The sequence below is a fragment of the Marmota marmota genome, unplaced genomic scaffold (genome assembly GCF_001458135.2).
Source record: "Marmota marmota marmota unplaced genomic scaffold, marMar, whole genome shotgun sequence".
In the NCBI taxonomy this organism is placed as follows: domain Eukaryota; kingdom Metazoa; phylum Chordata; class Mammalia; order Rodentia; family Sciuridae; genus Marmota; species Marmota marmota.
The window spans coordinates 18609577-18630299 of NW_026000016.1; positions in this window are offsets into that span (position 1 = coordinate 18609577).

A 20723-nucleotide genomic window follows, 5' to 3' on the forward strand; every position below is an offset into this window, starting at 1 on the left:
AACATGTGCAAGGCTGTTTAGGGGCAGAGAGGTTCTGGGCGAGGGCCTAGGAGCTTTTCTGTAAAAGGCTTGCTGCTGCTGCTGCTGCTTCTTATTATTTTTTTCTTCTTCTTCTTTCTTTTTTTTAATATTGGGGATTAAACCCAGGAGTGCTTAACCACTGAGTTACATTACCAGCCTTTTTTATATTTTATTTAGAGACAGGGACTCACTGAGTTACTTCAGGCCCTCACTAAGTTGCTGAGGCTGACTTTGAACTCTTGATACTTCTGCCTCAGCCTCCTGAGCTGCTGGGAGTACAGGCCTGCTTCACTGTGCCCAGAAGCTTCTTTCTTTTCTCTTCTCTTTTTTCTTTTCTTCCTCCTCCTCCCTCCCTCCTTCCCTTCCTTCCTTCCTTCCTTCCTTTCTTCCTTCCTTCTTTCCTTCCTCCCTCCCTCCCTCTCTCCCTTCCTTCCTTTCTCCCTGCCTCTCCTCTCTCTCTCTCTCTCTCTCTCTCTCTCTCTCTCTCTCCACCCCCCTACCCCTAGTGCTGGGGATGGAACCCAGGGCCTGGCACATGCTAGACAAGTTGTCTACTGCTGAACTACATCCCCAGTAAAAGGGCTTGTTTCTAAGTGTCTAGAACTAGGAGTGAGGAGGATGACATGTATTCTGCCCTGAAATTGTAGGTTAACTAGCTAGACAGTCTTGAACAAATGACTTTATCTCTTCATTTTAAAAATAAACCTTTTTGAACCAAATGACTCTAAGGTTCTTTGCAGCTCTAATTCTTAGGCATTTTTTTTAACCTGTTCAACTGAGATACTGATTGAACTTGAACAAGGACATATTTTCCAATTAGAGTAGAAATAGTAACTAGTACATTTCTAGTCAGGTTTTGGAGGCACTTGTGATCAGTGGCACACTGGCTCTGATAAGGGAGGACATGGGGAACATTGGGGAGCATTTCCACTAGCCTGTGAGATTTTAATACCTAACTACATTTATGTTACAAATGGCAGCATGTGCTAAACATATGCTTCCTTGTCTGTGGTCAAGTCCAATAATTTTTGGTTTTTAGTAGGAGAAACTTGAGCGATTCTAAGTAAATACAAGGCAAGAGTTTATCTAGTTCCACAATTTTCCTCCGCCTTTTTTTTTTAAGAAAATGGATGATGTGAACAATATCTCCTATATTCTTTATTTGTTGATTATTTTAACTAGCAATGAACAAGTAGAGAGTACTCCTAGCTGAGAAGTCATTCCTATCAGTTCTGCAAAGGGGTTTGCTCTCTATCTCAGCTTCTTCACAGTTTTGTTTGGACAGCTCCTAGCCACCTTCCCTGATAGTTCCTCACATATGGAAAGGCTAAATCTGGTAGATAGACAGCTTCAATAAGGAAAGAGCACACCGAAGACTATTGCTTGTGAGTGTGGTAGGTAGGATCTGAAGTGTCCAAAGGGATTGCTGATAGGCCTAAACATCCGAGGTCATTTGAGTTAAGTAGATCATCAAAAGACAACACATCACACTTGCAAGTGGACTTCAAAATTAAAGAAAGCCAAATTCTTAGTAACAATCATAAAAATACCAAGATACACCAGTGGCAGCCATACTACTGACCCAGTCATTCTCTATATGTCCAACATGTTTTTAATCCATTCCAGGATGGAGGAAAACTTTATTGGAATCTTTTGGGCATGAACAGTCCAGGAGATTGACTACAGAAGAATTCATGCAGGAGTCTAACTCAAATATTTTCACTTTTTTTTTTCATTCCGAAGTCACCAAGTAAAATGATGAGGAATTCAAGAGTAGCATGTAATTGAGACTGAAATAGGACTATGCTCTCATATTAGTTAAAACTTTTGGTTGCAAGGAAGAGAAATCCAACTTGAGCTAATTTAAGCCAATTTTTTTTTTTTTTTTATCATAAGGCTACTTGGATTCAATGGAATCCAAAAGAGGAATATGGATAGGCCTTGGGAGCAGCTAGAATGAGGAGCTCAAAGGCTGTCTGGATTTGCTCCCCTTCTCTTGCCTCTGATTTTCTTTCTGCTGATTGGCATTTTCTATTCCTCAGTCCACATGGTGGAACAGGGCTGCCAACTGCTTCTGCATTTACATGTCTTCATTTTCAGACACCCAGAGAGAAAGAGTGACTTCTTTTTGTCAGTTGCAGTTCCCAAATCCTGGGGGAGGATTCTGATTGGTTTGTTTGGATCAGGTGCCCACCTCTGGACCAATGGTCTGTGCCAAGGGCAAGGCCCATTGTATCAATAGGCAGTTCCCTGTGGTGCCATGTGCATGCTGAGGGCTATGTATTCAGGGGATGGGGCCAGGAGGGGAGCAATACCCAGGAGACAGGGAGACAGTTTCCTGAAATGAAGCTGGGCTGAGTTGATACACAATAGGGGCTCATAATGTTTCTTGACTGAATTTAAAGGGAAACTCCCAAACAGATATTATTTGTTTGAAAGTGAGAATAATATATTCTCCCTGTGGTTTAACAGTAGTTAAACCCATGACCAAAAAGATTAGGTGAAATAATGTATTTTTTTAAGTACTGTAAAGTATTAGTGAATTTTCATTTAAGTTAGTTTATCTAAATACCTTCCCTAAAATTTTATAATCTTGAAGCATGTTCATATACATTTTTCTGAAATACTCACCTGGATCATCCTGTCAAAGTTTTTGGAAGTCCACTGCTGAAATTATGTCTCAGCTACTTAATACTGATGTAGGTGCCCTGTGGGTGGGATAGGGGGTGATTGAACAATGGAACATGTGAAGAAAGAAGACAGGTTTTTTCCCTTTCTCCTTGTTTAGGACCTAGGAAAGAGACTGTATCAATGAGGAACTTTGCATTCATAGAAGGTTCAAAATGTATGTTCTCTTCCTGGGGGACACAGTATCCACAGGACGAGAGTGTGGAGGGACCAGGAGCACTGGTGCTGGTGCAAGAGAATGAGGCCCTTGGAGCCTGATCTTCAGTCGGGGTATTAGCTCCTAACAAATCTGCGTTGCATATTAACGAACTCTCTCATGTGCTTCCAGTGCCACACTCTGGAAATGTGCCTGTCTCTTGGAAGGAGAGACCGAGCCCCAGGGAGACCTGGCTCTCTTGAGAACTACACAGATTGTTTTAAATGGCAGACACAGGCTGTTTGGATGTGTGGCTCATCACTCCTTAGGTATTCATGGTCCCATTGCTAAAGATGCAAAAATAATCAGAATAAAGATGTGTAAGAGAGGGAAAGGAGCTCCTGATTAGAATTAAATTCCCAAGGTCAAGATGATTCAGAGTGTCACAAACTCTGTAGTAACAAAGATGGATATTTCAGACACCACGGATTTCACTGTTGCTCAAATCATTGCAATTTATATTCAGAACTTAAAGGATTAACAAAGGTTGTTGCCTCTTTTCCAGTCTTTGTTAATCTTTCCCTCTGCCTGCCCTTTGGACTGGATTTACCTCCTGGCCTCACCATTTCATGGCTGTGGGAGCTTGGGCACTTGAGTCTCCCTTCAGCCCTGCTTCCTCATTAAAATAGAGATGTTGGCAACTCCCTCTTTGAAGGACAGTGAGGAATGGTGAGTTTATACCTTTCACTCACCTTCAAGACAATGTGGACAACTGTTTGTGTTATGGTTTGGGTATGAGGTATTCCCTCCCCAAAGCTCCTGTGTCAATGCAGGAATATTCAGAGGTGAAAGGATGGTGAGAGCTGTAACCTCATCAATTCATCCTAGTTGGAATGGACTAACTGGGTAGTAACTATAGGAAGGTGGGTGTGACTGGAGGAGGTGGGTCACTGGGGGTAGGCTCTGGAAGAGAGTTCCTTCTCCCTTTTGCCTGCCTCTCTCCCCTCCATCTGGCCCCTGCTTCCTGCCTCCACCATCAGCTGAGCAGCTTTCCTCCACTGGGCCCTTTCCCCATTATGCGCTGTCTCACTTTGAGCCCAGAGCAGTGGAGTTGGCCATCTATGGACAGAAACCTCTGAAATTGAGAGCCTCCAATAAACTTTTTCTCCTCGAAGTTGTTCTTTTTTGGGTATTTTGATTACAGTGACATAAAAGCTAACTAAAACAGACTGCTAGGAACTTTGCAGTCACTAGTAACAAAAAAATGGACTCAGACTATCTTGAAAAACAGAAGGAATTTATTAACTCACATAACTGAAAAGTCCAGGGGTGATGATAGCCTGGGGGTGACTGGATACAGGGACTCAGATGAAGTTCAGTTCTATCATTCTCTCGTTCCCCTCCCACCCCATTTTCTTGAGTTTAATTTCATGTTGCCAGCTAAAAAAATAGACTTTTCTTGTGTGACAGGGGAACTAGGCAAAGGCAAAAGAAGTGACCCCAGAAGGAAAAAAGGATGGCATCCTCTGAACAAGTGTATTCAACTCCAAGGGGAAGACCTCTCATCTGGTTCAGATAATGTGCTTATCCACAATCCAACAACGATGACCTGGGAAACATGGTTCCATGCTTGAGCAAGCTTGGAGGACCATTCGAAAGCTTTCATTTAAGCTTTCCACAGGTGAAAATAGAACTATGAGGTTATGAGGGGCTGAAACAGAAGATTTTTTACCAGGAAGTCAAGGGTAGCCATAGTGTCATTTGTGAGTTCCTGTCTCACAAATCCAGGATGATCTTTTCAACATCTTTAATTACATCAGAAGGCAAATCTGAAGGCAAATCTGAGTTGAGTATGGGTGGGTAGGAGAAAGTGATGTAATAGAAAGCAAATATTTGCTAAGTGATTACTGCATACTTGCCTCTGAAGATACAGCAGTTCCTGCCCTCATGGAACTTATTTTCTGGTTAATGAAACAATTAAAAAAATATCATAAAGTGTCACAAGAGTTATAAAAGGCACCCCCCCCAAAACAACAACAACAAAGAAAGCAGGCACACAGAGTGAGAGGAGTCCAATCTGTCAATCTGTCTGATACACCAGAGGCTTGTCAGAGGAAGTGACAGGAGGGTAGCACTTAGCCTTGTAATAACACGGTGGAAGAGTATTTTGGGTAGAGAGACCAGTGTGTGTGAAGGACCTGAACGAGAGCATGCAGTTTTGAGGAGATGGTTAGTTCCTTCTTGGTCCAGTCAGCCTGGCTAGATCCCCACAGGAAGGTGTATTAGTTTCCCAAGGCTTCCCAAACAAATAACCATAAACACCATGATTTAAATTAACAGTCTCATAGTTCTGTAGGACAAAAGTCCAAACTTAAGGTGTTGGCAATGACATACTCTTTGCAGAGTCTCTTAAATTCAAATTTCTGGTGGCTCTTAAGAGTTTATTGTGGCCATTTCACTTCTCTGTCTTGATCTTATGATAACTTCTACTCCATGTCTGTCTTCTTCTTTGCCTCTTATGAGGATGCTTCTCATTGGACTTAGGGCCCACCTGGATAATCCAGGATGATCTTTTCAACATCTTTAATTACATCAGCAAAGACCCTTTTTCCAAATAAGGTCATGCTCACAGGGTCTTAGTGTTAGGATGTGGGCATATCTTTTGGGGAACCACCATCCAATCCACTAGAGAGAGGGGAGATTAGTAAAAGTATACTGGGCTGATTGGCTGGGCCAGGTTCTAGGACAGCTACTCATTTTAGAGCAGGGCAGGGGCATTTCAATGTATGTTCCAGAAAGAAGACTGGTAATTTCATAGAAGTGGACATTAAGATGGAAGCAGGGTGACTCGTCTGTCAGTCATCATTGCTGTGGTGTACATGTGAGAGGCTGGAGACTGGGCTAAGGTAGTGGCTGAATGAGAAATGGGAAGAAGTGTCTGGATCTTAGATGTACTTGGAAAACAAGTCAATAGGACTTGGGAATTGATGGGCTATGGGGTGGCTGGCAGCAGGGTGGAGGCAGAAGGATCATGAAGGATGATGTTTATCACTCTGATCTGTATTCCCCACATTACTCTTTCCCAGGAGGCAGCAGTGGAAGACGGGAAGAATGTTGGTTTTGGAATTGGTGGAGCCCAGGTTCAAACCCTAATGTGTCCACTTTCCAGCTTCTTGAACTTGGTTATGTTTCCTGTTTTCTCTGAGTCTTAGTTTTCTGCTCTATAAAATGAAGATAATAATATCAACTTTATTGGACTCTAAAAAGAATTAAATGATGACATATGTGGGGGACTGGGCCCAGGGTCTGGCACCATGTTGGCACCTCACATGTGTTAGCTCCCTCTCCTTCCTCTTGCTTGGCCAAATTCCTTTCCTGCCGGCATTTTCCATTATTCAGCTGTGCCTACCTCCTACGTCTCTCCCATCTGCTTCCGGGGCGGCTGACTCTACCCTACCAGTAGCCTTTCTCTCCTGGAACCTACCCACAAATTGCTCTCTCTTTTGTCCTGGAAACAAATACTCTCTCACTTGTGATTCCTAAGTAGCACAGGCTGTAAAAACATCAGGCTCTGAAATGGGTGGTCATAGTGCCTTGAAGTGAATTGCTTGCTTAGTTTAGTCCCTGCTGCAATTTGTTCCTTCACTTGCTTATTCCTGCATGCATGCATCCACTCATTCAACAGACAGAATGGGCTAGGTGTTGTCTAGCATGAGGAACACCAAGCTGAATGCCAACTGTGGCTTCTACCTCATATAATTTACTAAGTCTATCAGGAAACCAACATTATCTCTACTAATGGACTTTCCAGATACACTGATTTAATGGGCTTACTCTGGCTTTAAAATCTCTAGATGTGAAATGAGAAAGAACTAGGAAGAGCATGAGTTTAATTCTTTATGGGATAAGAGGACAATAGGAAACACAGCATCCCAGGAGGTGGGACAGAAGCCTGAGCTTCCCTAAGAAAGTGGATCCTTCCTGACCTGCCTCTTAGACACCCTCCTTCCTCATTTGCGTATCCTTCTCCATCCCATTTCTTGCAACCTCCCTCCTACTCATACAATTGTTCTTAGCCTCGGAAGCTGAGTGGGCAGGACTAAAATTTGTTTTATGTATAAGGATGTTTTAGGAGCATAAGCATGTGATTTCCTGTGACTGGGATGTGCAGAGTGTAAAGGGTCTATCATTTTGTGCCCTATGGGGGAAGGTGTGACTTGCTCTTTTGTAGTGGGAGGCCTCTGCCTCCCACCTCCAGGATGCACAGAGCATCTGGGTCCTCAGTGAAGACATTTATGCAAATGTAAGCATTCTCATATGAGATGCAGATGCAAGAATCCTCTTCAGAAAGGGATAATCTCTAAGACTTGCAGTGAAGGTTATGAGAGACCTATTTAAATCTACCACTTTAAAGAGATGTTTATTGTGGAAGGGAAAAATAATGAAATGTGATGTGGTATGAACTCTGCAAGGTAGAACCTTAGAGTAAAAACAAGACCAAAACCAAGAGTCATTTCACTAATGAATGAATTCATTTATTTTATGAAGTATTGTGCAAGTCACTGTAGGGTTTGCCAAGAAAAAGTAATTGTCCCTTTTCTGGAGGACCTACAAGAAACTAGAGAGAAAAAGGCAACTACATATGTGCATTGTTTTGCATCAAGAATATGAAACAGCTGATGTTTAGTGGGGGCCTCATATTTGATGCATCCTGTGTTACTCTACACAAATTCCTGCTAATTACTCCAACTGTTTTAAGTTGGTATTAACACCCATTTTACAGATGAAAAAAACTGAAGTTCAGAGAATAACTTTCCCTGCAACCAGAATTATAACTTAGATTTGCGGACTGACACCTATCAAATATGTCTGTGAAAATTCAAGTTAAGAAGAAGATGAGTGGGTATTGTAGGTAGTCTTTCTTTTTTCAAAGAATTTAATTATTTACTTTAAAAATTTTAAATGATTCTAGAAATTTTTAAATGCAATTCAGCTGAATCAACTTTACAATTTCAGGAAGACCACAGTGCACTCCATAAGACTTTGCTTGCCGAGGTGTTTGGTTCCAATCTAGACAAGCATGAAGCTGTAGCTTCTTTTGTCTTCATTAGCTGACCCAAAAGTTCATATGTGAAGGCCTGAAGAGGTACTATAGAGCCAGAAGCAGATTTAGAGTCTCTCAGCCAAATCTCTCATTTTATAGGTATGGAAATCAAGACTCAGAGAGTTAAGTGATTGGCCTGGGGTCACACAGCTGGTTAGTGGTAGGGAGATGAGACTTGGTTTTGCCCCACGCTCTTTCTGCCATCTGGTGCTATTCAGTGTGGTAAAGGATATGGCTCTACCATAATCATCTGTGTGGCTCATGGAGGTACTAGGAATAATCATAGTCGATTCTTATTTGATGGAGCAAACTACAGTGTAATTATTTCCAATTGCTTACATGCTCTGGGGTACTCACAGCCAATCTATATGTGTCCTTTATCAGGAATCATGTTGCATGTGGACTAAACCCAACCTCAGCCCCATTTCACTTCCTCTGTGCATGATGGAATCAGTTGGCATTTAATTGAAGTTTGGTATATTCTGAGCTGAGGTGGTCTTGCTTTTACTTTCTGAAAAAAAGCATGAAGCTTTGGTCTACGAATTTAGATGCACGGAGTAGGTTCTGATACCTGAGAGGAACTGGCCTAAATTGCCCTCTGGATTGTTTCTGAATTGAGCATAAAGGTCTATGTCTTTGCCACCTTCTTTGTTTTTGCCTTCTCAGAAGTGTGTAGTTCCTCAGATTCCAAGGAGGTGTGTCTGGGAAGACATGTGTCTAGGGACGTCCAAGTGGAGACAGATGTGCCTCCATGTCAGCAGCCAGCAGACCCACTGCAGCCCGCCATCCTCAGGGAGCTTTCATCTAGCTATTTTAGCAGAAATCCCTTCCTCCCCTCTCTCTTGGAGTTGAGGAGGAGGTGAGAAGGGCCTTGGCATGGTAGCTGTCACCTAGTGAGTCTCCATAAAAATGCCAGCTATTACTATTGCTATTATTCTCACAACTTCTATGTCTTCTGCACCACCCAAAGGCTGATTTCCCTATGAACACCAGGACCTGGAGAAGAGGGAGTGAGACAGGGAGATGGGAGCAACCAAGTGTGAAGGTTAGTGACGGAGACTGAACAGCCCACAGCCCTGCCATGCTCAGCATCTTCTCCCTACCTGCAAAGTCCTCCTCGCTTCTCTGATTCTGGAAATCCTGACTGTCCTTCAGAGCCCTTACTTCCTTCCTCTGCAGAATCATTTCCGCACAACCACTGCATTTATTGGCTGTAACTTGAGTGGCTGTTCTCACATGCTTCCTTCTCCCAGGCCTGCTCATGCACTTGGCATGGAACCTGTCTTTTAAATTCTCACATCAACCTTAGGAAGTCCCATGTACTGTGATGAATGAGGAACTAAGGCTCTGGGGTTAAAGGACTTGTCTAAAGTCATCATGGAGTGACAGGCCAGAGGCAGGCTTTGGGTTGTCCAGCTCCAAAACCTGTGCTGTGTCCATTTGCTATAGGCACATCTGCCACTGGCTGGCTCCACAGTAAGCCATGGTCATTGACCTTCATCAGACAACTCTGTTGGGGGATGTGGGTGATTTGCTTTCTTATTTATACATTTTTGTGCTTTCCAGATATTTTCCAATGAGCCTACATTACTCATATAATTGACAATAAGATCCATGGCTGCTAACAGCACACTGGAGGTGTCTCATATAATTTGTTTTTTTTGTACAACCCTAGGGGAGGATTCTGTGATAATTGTCCTTGTTTTCTGGAGGAGGAAACCAAGTGGTCAAAATGTTAAATTATTTACCTACTATGGTACACACAATAGTTGCAGGGCTGGGGCTTAGACCAGGTGGGCCTGAGTCCCAAAGTGTGCTATTGACCACCGAGTTTACTGCTTGCAAGTTCACAGGAAGGATTCCATTTATATTCCACTTATATGAAATATCCACCCTAGGCAAGTCTATAGAGACAGAAAACAGATTTTTGACTGTCAAGGCATGGACTAAGGGTACTGAATGGAGAATGACTGGAAATGGGTTGTAGGGTTTTCTTTGGGGGTGACAAAATATTCTGGAACTAGACTGTTATGATGGTCACACCACATTGTGAGTGTACTACATGTCACTTGTGGTAAATTTATTATTATTTCTATTTTGCCATTAGATAGATAGATAGATAGATAGACAGACATATACGTAAACACTGAGGACTGAATCCAGGGGTGCTTTACCACTAAGCCACATCCCCAGTTTTTTATTTTTTTTAATTTTGAGACAAGGTCTTGCTAAGTTGCTTTTAGGGCCTGGCTGATTTGCCAAGGCTTGTCTCAAATTTGCAATCCTCCTGCCTCAGCCTCCTGAGTCACTGGGATTGCAGTAAAAATATTTTTTAAGAAGGAAAGAAAAGAAAAAGCAAATTATGTGTGGGGCAGTTACATTTTGGCAGCTCTTTTCAAGGAAGTATAAAATTTCCTGAATGAAAGACAAGAATAAGAAGATGCCCACAGGGAGAGGGGACTCTCCAAGTCTGGGGTGAGAATCAGATGGCCGTAAAAATTATTTGCTGTATCAAAAAGGACTTTAGGTTGAATAATTACACAAAGGGTTACAATGTGCATGATAACCATGGGTTTGATACTTTTATGATGTGTTAGAGTCTGTAAACAAGTCAAAATAACACCTGGCATTTTGCCAGGGGAATGTTAGAGTTGTAAACAAGTCTGGATGGTGCCTGGCAAAATGCCAGAGGGAGTGGTTTGAGAAGTAACAAAAGCGAGCCATTAAGTGTGGAGATTCCTTATTGGTTGACTGATGTATCTAGTTTATGCTAATTAGATAAGCTGTGTGGAATGTATAAATACTGCTCCTGTCCTGCAATAAACGGCTCCTACTCCTGCTGTATCAACGTACACAAGTTATTCGTCACCCCCCGATTATTTTGCTGCAGCCGTACTCCGGCAATGATGCCCATTTAACAGATGAGAAAACTTAGGAAGAGAGAAGTTAAATGATTGTGTCCAAAATCCCAGCTCTAGTAAGTGACAAATCTGGGCTTTGATTTGCAAGTGTCTGACCTTCAGGCCCACACTCTGTGCTGTTACCCTGATAGGCCTGTGTGTGCATCATGGTCCAATTTAGCTCTGACAAAACATTCCCAACTTATCCTCCAGCTTTCATCAGTAATTGCTTGTCCAACAGGGATAAGTGTTTCTAAAATATTGAGCCTGGGGAAAGTGCTGAACACGAGAACCCCAGTGAGGCTATGCTAGATGATGACAAATCATGTTCAAATTAACCTCGTGCCCTCAAGTTTGCCTTTGGTGGGCAGCAGTGGAGAAGACGTGAGCTCCCTGCCAATTCAACTCTGTGGAGAGCCTGCCAGGTCTCCTGACTGTGGCCCAGTCTCTGGCCAGCAGAGTGGCTGTTGCCTTTTGGCCTACTGTGGCAAGATGACCCACTCTGTAATGGTACTGCAGCTGCCTAGGAAAGGTGAGCAGGATGATAGCTCCAATGAGGTGGGGTGAGAAGGAGCTGGAAAGACAGAGAAACAGAGTAAAACCCACCATCCTTTGCCATAGATCTTCTTTAAAGTCCTTGTGGGTTTGGGACTGTGATACTACTAGAGGCCATTGTGGATTTTATAATTCAAGTTCTATTTGAAAAAAATAACCACAAAAACAACAGGAATGACCCAATGCTCTGCAAATATCTACTTTACACAAAAGGGTTTGGGGCAAAAGCCTGAGGTCTCAGATCTTAAAACTTCAGAGTATAATGACAGTAAATCTCAGGGAAGCTCCCGGAAAGTATCTGAGTATCAATTATACAAAGGGGAAGGGGGTTTTTCTGTTGTTGGTAGTAAGGGAGTGATTATCCCCTAGTCATTCCAAATTTAAATTCCAGGGGCTAGGAGTGTAGTTCAGTGGCAGACTATGCTTAGCATGCATGAGGCTGTGGGTTTAATCCTTAGCACTAAAACAAAAACAAAAATCAGAACACCCAAAAACAAAGGCCCCCAAATCCACCAAATTTAAATTCTGGAAGTTTCTAAAACTGTGTTCTCTGCTCTGCTCATGTTTCCATTTCCCGAACTCTGATTGGTCCATGTGATCCATCAATGTGATTTTTGTATTTCTCCCTTCTCTGCCTTTTTTCCCTGCCTTGTGGTGCTTGGCTACCTACTGTGTGGACTATCTCAAAAGTCACCTAACTCGGTTTCCTGGAAACCAGAGAAAACTGTCCCAAGCACAGTTGCGGTCACCTCACTCACTTGTTCTCATTCCACTTTACTTACAGAACACAACACAAACTCCTCAGCCTGGCATACAATGCACACGGTGATCTAGTCCATCTGATCTTTATTCATTACTTATCCGACACACGTGTGTCATGAATTTTTCCATGTGCCAGGCCTTGGGATCCCCTCTGTAGACACCATGGTGGTAAACAAAGGCCTGGTGCCTTCTCTCTAGGATCTTAGCTTATGGTGGAGTTCACGGCCAGGGTGCTCTGGATGTACATAGCTGGGGCCACCATGAGGTCAGAGGAGGATTCCTGGAAAAAGTAACTTGTCTAAGGTCTCCTGAAGTCACTTGAGGAAGGGATGGAGGGAGCCAGGTGAATGTGGGTGGGCATGAGGTGGACAGGGAAGTGGAGAGGGTACAGGACAGTGAAAGGGCCAGAGATAAGAGGACCCTCAACACGACCCTCATCTGTGAAGGGAGAAATGGTGACCAGAAGAAGAGGGTCCAGATTACAAAAGGCTTGAGAAAATGTCAGGGAGCTCAGCCTTCATCTTGGAGCAGTGGGAAGCTATTGAAGGCTCCAAGCAGGAGAGTAATAGGGACAGACATGCGTTTTTAGAAAGATCACTCTGTCTACGGTTTGAGGAAGTAGTTGGAGAAAGAGAAGCAGGGAAATTAGTTAGGAAGTACTTTAGGAGTCTAGGCAGGAGGTGATCATGGCATTCGAGGCCACAGAGTAGAAAGCAGACAGATGTAAGAGATATTTGAGATGTTGAGTGGGCAGGTCTTGGCAATTATTTGATGACAAGGGTGAGAGAGCAAGACAACAAGCCCATGGTTCAGGTTTTCTGGCTTGGGCAGCTGTGTGGGGAGTACCATTTTCTGGGATGGGAACAGGTCTGGATAAGGGTGGGAGTGTTAGACAGTGAGCTCAGGTCTGGAGGATGGAGTAGTGCTTATTGATTGTCCCAAGCTGAGAGGTTGCCAATCACCATGACGAGGGCCGAGTGGGAGGAGTCACTGTGGAGGCAGAGAGGAGCCAGGTCCCAGTGGATGAGAAGCCATCCAAGCTGAAACTGGAGGAAGGAAGCAACGATGATGTCTATCCAGAGCTGTGGCTGTGAATGGGGGAGAACAAGAAAGGGCTGATTCTGGAGAGCTGTAATCAACCTTTTCTTCTTATAAGTTTATTTTTCTCAGGTATATTGTCACTGGGGCAAAAAACTGACTAATATACCTTCTTCCCATGTATCCTCCATTTCACTGCTTGCTTAGCACTTTCCTCTTTTTTACACGACTTTCATTCCATCTTTCAATGCAGAGGCATATATAGGGTTTATGGAATCTGAAGTGCTTTACAAAAATACAAGAAGATAGGAACATGTTTCTATGGTTCCTCCTAGGACCTTGAAAAGGACCCATGTAAGCTAAGTGCCCTGAAGGTTAAGCTTCATCAGCTTTGTGTTTAGTATTCTTCAATTCCAAGTGTTAAAATCCTATTCAAACTTCAAACTTGATGAACAACAACACACACAATAAAACAAAGAAAGAAATCTCAACACAAACAAATATCTTCTTCTATGAAGTCCCTTGCACTGAAAAAAGGAAGGAGAACATTGACTTCCCCATCTGTAAAGTGGAGCAAAGAATATCTACTGTCCTGTTGTGAGAGTGAAGTGAGGCAGCATGTGGGGTAGAACCAGTCCCATACTTGGTGCTTAGTAAATGGTTGCTGAAGAAGGAAAGAAATACATGAACCTACCTTCCCTTTGCTCACTGATCACCCTGACTACATGTTAGTTATTTACATGCTCATCTTTCCTGATGGACTCCAAATATCTTGAGCATGTTTTGTTACTTTCGGGTCCTTTACAAGGTCTCTGTGCATCTTACATATGGTAGGCATTCAGTAACTTTATTGAATGAATGGATGGATAAACTATAATGTATGAATCACTAGATTGAGAAGGAAGTCCCTCATTAGGAAACTTGTATAGAACTCCACCTAAATACGAGTTTTCCACTTGAAGCTGTCAATTCTTGGTGCCCACATTGGTGATGATCAGTTATCAAAAGAACAGGAAGGACTGCAGCTGTGTGATGGCAGATAACAGCCATTTGGCTAAGGAAGCAGAATGTGGGGAAGTCAGGGCTGGAGACTTAAGCCAGCCTTCGGGGATTAGTTGGTGATATTAGGAGCCTTTAAGACAAGGCTATGGTGGGGCAATTGCTCAGGCTAAACACAATGAATTACAGCACCCCCAAACTAGGCGAAAGCTGTCAAATACAATCCAGGAAGACAAGTCTAATGAATATGTAATATAATATGGGATGATTTCTTACTTTATTCATTTTGAATATATTGCTGCTTAGGGAAAGCTCATTTCCCAGAGCTACCCGTATGGGGGAAAGTGCTTTACTGTTTACTTCTCAAAGGGCTGTTGTAAAGATTAAAGGAAACAAATTATGTAAAAGTGCTTTGTAAACCATAAATGCCACATACATATTCTTTATTATTGTTATTATTTTTGCCACCTTGGCCTTATTTTTCTTCCTTCCTGCTTGGGGCCCTCCTCTTCTCCCTCCCTTTTCCCCTCACAGACTCTATGTCCCACTACTCTCCCTGAAGTATCATGATTCCCCAAATACATATGTGTATTCCTAGGCTCCACTATTCCACATGTCCAGGATATCCTATGCCAACTGTTATCTGCCTATTCCTCAGATTCTGGGTGTGCTAGTCAGTTTTCTGTTACTGTAACAAAATAGTAATGATATCTAATTTTTTAAAAAAGGGAAAGTTTATTTTGACTTCAGTGTTATAAGTTTCAGCCTGTGTTCAATTGACCCCAGTGCTCTTGGGCCTGTGGTAAGGACGTACATCATGGTAGGATCATGTGGCAAAGGAAATCTGGATGTTCAGAAAGAGAAGAACAAGAGGAGGAGGAAGAGACTAGCGTCCCACAATCCCCTCTGAGGCATGCCACTAGTGACTGGAAAACCTTCCAATATGCCCCACCTCTTAAACATTCCACCTCCTTCCAACAGTAAGCAACAGTAACCAATAGTAAGTAAGTTAGAATGCATGGGTCTCTCATGCCAGATATTAACTATAGTCGTACTGAAGTTCTTGACAACAGAATGCCTGAATCATTTTGATCCCTCAGTCCTGAAAACAATTCCTGACACACGTAGAAGCTCAGTAAATGTTGGCTGGGTAGAAAATGCTCTCGCATGATGGGAAAAATAGTTCTTGTATCATTTAATCTACATTCTTTGGTTGTGTGGCCTTCCTAGGGGATGGAAATTTAGTTCTCATGACAAGACCTACTTTATTATTCCTAAGACAGCAAGGCCATAAACATTCCTTATCACTCTGCAAATCTTGAAACAAAATGACCTGTTGGCCTCTGTTTTTCCTTTGTAAATCAGAATATTCCTATTCTGATATAACTTCTAAACTATCCTTAATCTCACACTGAGGGAGACAGCTTTTCTGCAGTAGACAAGTCTGACAAGATAGCCAAGGATGTGGGTTTAGATTCACCTAATCTTATCTAAAATGCTTGACTCCTTGGAGTTTTAGTTTCCTCTTGTGTGAAGTGAAGATAATGATCCTGTCTTGCTTTCCTTGTGGGGATGTCGTGAAGATTAACAGGATAATGCATGTATCTACCAAAGCTTTGACCTATGCTTCCTCCTCGCAGTAAAGTCTTTTTAGGCAGGGGCTTTGGTAGATGCAAAAGACATTTATTAATCTACATTCCTGAAGGGTTACTAAAGAAAGGAAAATACCAGGAAAATGTGAATTATCAGCTATCTCTGGTGGCAGATTGGTTGATGGATATTATCAGGTAGATTATTCTGGGAATGACAAATAGGATCACTGGGTAAGAAGAATGGGAACATAAAATATATGCCCATGGTAGCTTGCTCATTGACTAGTTCCATATTGGTTTTCTTTTCTGTCTTACTTCTCTACTCTGTGACCACACACCCAAATAGAGATTGCATCCTAAAGAATCTACTTGCACTAAAATCCCTAGTTCAGGGTCTGCTTCTGGGGAAATCTAACCAACACACCTTATCTGAATTGCCAGCCTGGGGCAGATTCTTTGGCTATTCTTTCTAATAACATGATGAGACTTGGTAGCTCAAAGGATATTGCAATTTATCTATACACATTTTCTTGTGTTAATATTTGGGTAGCATCTCTTTCTTGTGTTAAAGTAGGGATCAGCAAATGATAGCATTCTGCTCTAATTCAGCCACAATTACCATTTCCATATTGTTTGTGGCTCCTTTTGGGCTACAGCAGCAGAGCTGAGTAGTTTCACAAAGACCTTATGTCTTACAAAGCTAAAATTTTTACTATCTGGTCCTTCTTACAGAAAAAAGCTTATTGGTCTCTATACTGGGCTGTAAGCTTGTATCAACTTCAGCTGTGTAAGAAACTACCATTAAATTTAGTTGTCTTTTTTAAAAGAGTCACCATTAAGTTAGCTCACAATTCTATAAGCTGGCTAGATAGTTTTCTGGTTGGGCCTGATCAACTGATTTTCACTGGGCTCTCTAACTTGGATCAACAGGTAGGTCAACTGGAGTCAATGACCTTGGAATGATCTCACTCACATGGTAGAGTTTGACAGTTGTTGGTCATGAGACAGGGGCAATTGTACCACGTGTCTCTTACTGTCCTGCAAGCTAGCTTGAGCTTCCTCACATGGTGGTAGTAGCAGAGAGTCTATAAGCAGTCAGAGAGGACAAAGCACAAGCATTTTTCAAGTCTCTATTTACATTATTTTGGCTAACATCCCACGGGTCAAAACCAGTCACATGGACGAGTTCGGGGTCCAAGTGGAAAGGCACTAAAAGGGATGTGGCACATAAGGGTGTGGACACAGAGGGGAAGAGTCTATGGTTACTTGTACAAGGTACCATGAAGCTCCACAAGGGTGAAGAATCTGTGTGTATTTGTTGACCATTCTGTGCTGAAAGGTAAAACATAGAGCCTGGCATACAAATAGGTGTTGAATAAATACTTATTAATTGAATAGACTTTAATTGTTTGAGTAACAACTACTTTTCACTTATAGTTTGCTGTATAATTGATGATATTTTACATAGCTTATATGCATTATCGGATGCTTACCTAATATTGTAGTTTCAAAGTAGAATGTTTTCCAAAGGCCATATGGTGAAGGCTTGGTCCCCAGCTTGGTGCAATTGGGAGGTGGTAGAAACTTTAAGAAGTGGAAGGTTTCATGGCCTTGGGGGTATGCTCTGGAAGGGAATAATGGGACCCCAGCCTTTTCTCCTCTTTTTCACATCCCAGCCATGAAGTGAGTGTTTTTGCTTTGCCACACATTCCTGCCATGATTTGCTGCCATGCTATAGTACCAAAAGCAATGGGCCCACCAACTATGGACTGAAACCTCCAAAACTATGAGCCAAAATAAAACTTTTCCATTTATAAGGTTATTTATCTCAGGTATTTGTTACAATAATGGAAGACTGACAAATACATCATATGAGACAGACATTATCTGTACCATTTTCTAGACAAGAGCTCACGAGTGGAAACTTGCCTTGTGTGACGAGGAGAGTAAGAGGATGAGAATCAGAATTTGAAACATGTATTTTATACCAAAGCCTGTGCTGTTAAACACTACTCTAGATGCTGTTTTTGTGTTTTACCAAAAGCTTGAACATTTTTTTAATAGTTTAAAATGTCTTGATTTTTATTATTTTAATTTTAAAATTAGAGCAGAGTGTTCCCTATTTGTCTTGGCCTCTCTTGCCTGTACCTCCTTGGAGACCCAGAAGTCCTGTTAACACTTCATCATCAATCTCCCATTCCAGCACCAGGCGGTGCTTTTGACTTAAACAGTTAGCTCGTGTGGCAATCAACAGTCCCACACCTAAAATCACTGCTCTTGACAGATCAGCAAAGTTGAGGGCCAGAATTTCACTCAAGAGGGCAATAAATCCAGCCCCAAAGGTAGCTGCTGAGAGGTGCTGAAAACTGCTCTATTATCTTATCACTTGGACCATTCAGGCTTTCCGAGAAGGAATCCCTGGATCAAAATCAAAACAGTCTCTAGTCACCATGGCCTTCTAAATGACCATTGTTTATCCAGAGTTCAATAATTAATCAGCTCCACAAACATTTATTTAGCACTTACAGTATTCCAGGCATTATGCTATTCACAATGGGAGAACGTAAGAGAACAAGAGTACCTGCTGTCAAGTTGCTCAGCTAACCAGGTAATTAATTATTTGACAGCGTATTGAGTGTGCTTATGGAGACGTGCCCAAAGAGTACACAAGAGGGGCAGTGAACTCGGTCTGAGTGGTGAGGGTTGGAGGGGAGAGGATGAGGACATCTCTTGTACAACCCCTGGAATCCAATTCAGGTTCAAAAACAAAATTGTGCTTCCAAAACCGTAGTCAGGTGTTGAAGTTCATGGACTGAGGGATCTGACAGATTTTTTTGTTTCTGGCACTTGTTAGTGACACAGTTTTGGAAAAGCAAACCTTCCTAAGCCTTAGTTTACTTATTTATAAAATGGGTTAGGAATAGCATCTGCCTGATAATATATTTTTTGTGCATGTCAAGATTAAATAAGAAAATACATATATCAAGTTCTTAGCACAATTTTGGGCACATTGTAAATGTCCAGTAAGTGAAAGGTGGTTATTAGTGTGTGAGGTAATAGTAGGACTGGCAGTGGCATTATCAGCTCTATTCATCACTCTTTCATTCATTTAACAGATATTTGCTAAGTGTCTGCCATATGTCAGACTCTATGGGGAACACGAAAATGACAAGATCCACATCAAGTCTTTTAAAAGCTTCAGTTTGTTGTAGAGAACACACACATATAAATAGCTATCCTCCTGTCCATTTCCAGTCTATACTCAGTAAGAGTGGGCCTGGAATTCTCCTATAAGAAATATTTCCCATCATACACACAGCATTTTCTCCCTTGGACCATTCCAAATCTTTTTGACTTCAGATATTTCTCCCATTATTCATTTGTAATTTCACTTTTGTCCTCCTTCTTGGTGCCTGATACAACTCTTCCTGTACTGATCTCTGGCTTTCAGTTTTGACCAAAGTTGATAGTCTTTTGGGTTATGTGATTTGGGGTCACTCGAGGCAAATGTCTTACCTGACTCAGCTTGAGTAAGAGTCTGACCCAAGATTCATCCTGAGAGGTTGAAATTGAAGGCAAATCGAAGGTAAAGACTGAAAAGAATCTTCCAAGGTAGAATGGAAAAGTAATATACAGAGCACAAGGAAGGCAATCCTGTCTAGGCTCCTTCACATTGGTGGTAGGGGGAAGCAGCCAATCCCTATGATGGGATCCACTTTTGGACAGAGCTCATCATTGCGGCCTCATATCTGACCTCATGCATCTCCGGGTATATGCACTCATTACTATTCATACAGAGCTTTTTGCTAAAACTTGATGTTGTAAAAATCCATCCGTTTATTTATTAATTGTAGCAAACTAGTTTCAGCCATAGGAAATTAGATGCTAATTTTTCAATAAGCCCTGTCTCTAGGGATAGTTCACAAAATCAAAGAGGAAAATACCTGGCCAATCTAATTTACTATCACAATGAAATAATGCTAAATGGCTATTTGTGGGGTAAGCTTAAAGGAGGGAATTATATTAGCAATTCTAATCATTACTTATTATTTAATGACCAACAATCTTTAAATTGTCTCCAATTTTGAGGTTATAGATCAGGTTGATATAGATTAAATTAAATAAGAAGAATCTATATCCTCGTTTATCACCCCCAGAAAAGATGTACTGCCCTGTTATTCATTGAGCACTGGATTTACCTGGATTCACACCATAGTTCCTTCATTTCATGGCAAGTTGGGGCAGATCAGCTATTCTCTCTGGGTCTTGAGGTCATCATTCATGACTGGACAAAATAAATACTGTTTTTCAAAACTGTTATAAGGATTAAAAAATATAGTATTTATGAATGTACTGCCAAATAATAAAAGCTAAGATTCATTGAGAATTACCATGTGCTAGGGCCATGTACATGTTCCTAGCACATCATGTGGTAGACTATGTATATAAACTTAATTAATTTTTATCAAACCCTATGGAGTAATTATTATTACTCCCATTTTATAGATAAGAAAACCGAGGCACCAGAACCTTTAATAATTTGATCAAAGTTCTCAAAATGAATAAAATAGTCTGGTCCTAGAGCCTATACATTAGCCACTAATATCCACACCTAACCATTAGGCTATTTGGCCACTTAGTACCACTTGACTCAGTGTTCTGCACATACTAGATGCTCAATAGTCATAAAGTAGCAACCATTGGAATCCTTATCAGAGTGTTTTGAAGATAGATAGTACCATGCTTGTTCATCTCTATTTATGTTTCACAGTTGTTAGCACTGGACTTGGAATAATAGAAACTCGTGTGTATGTGTGTGTGTGTGTGTGTGTTTAATTGAAAGGGTAAGATTGGAGGAAGGAGAAGCCGGCAAAAAGAATGAGATCTTACTAATTCCATAAGTACTCTGAAATCCATTGATATTATAA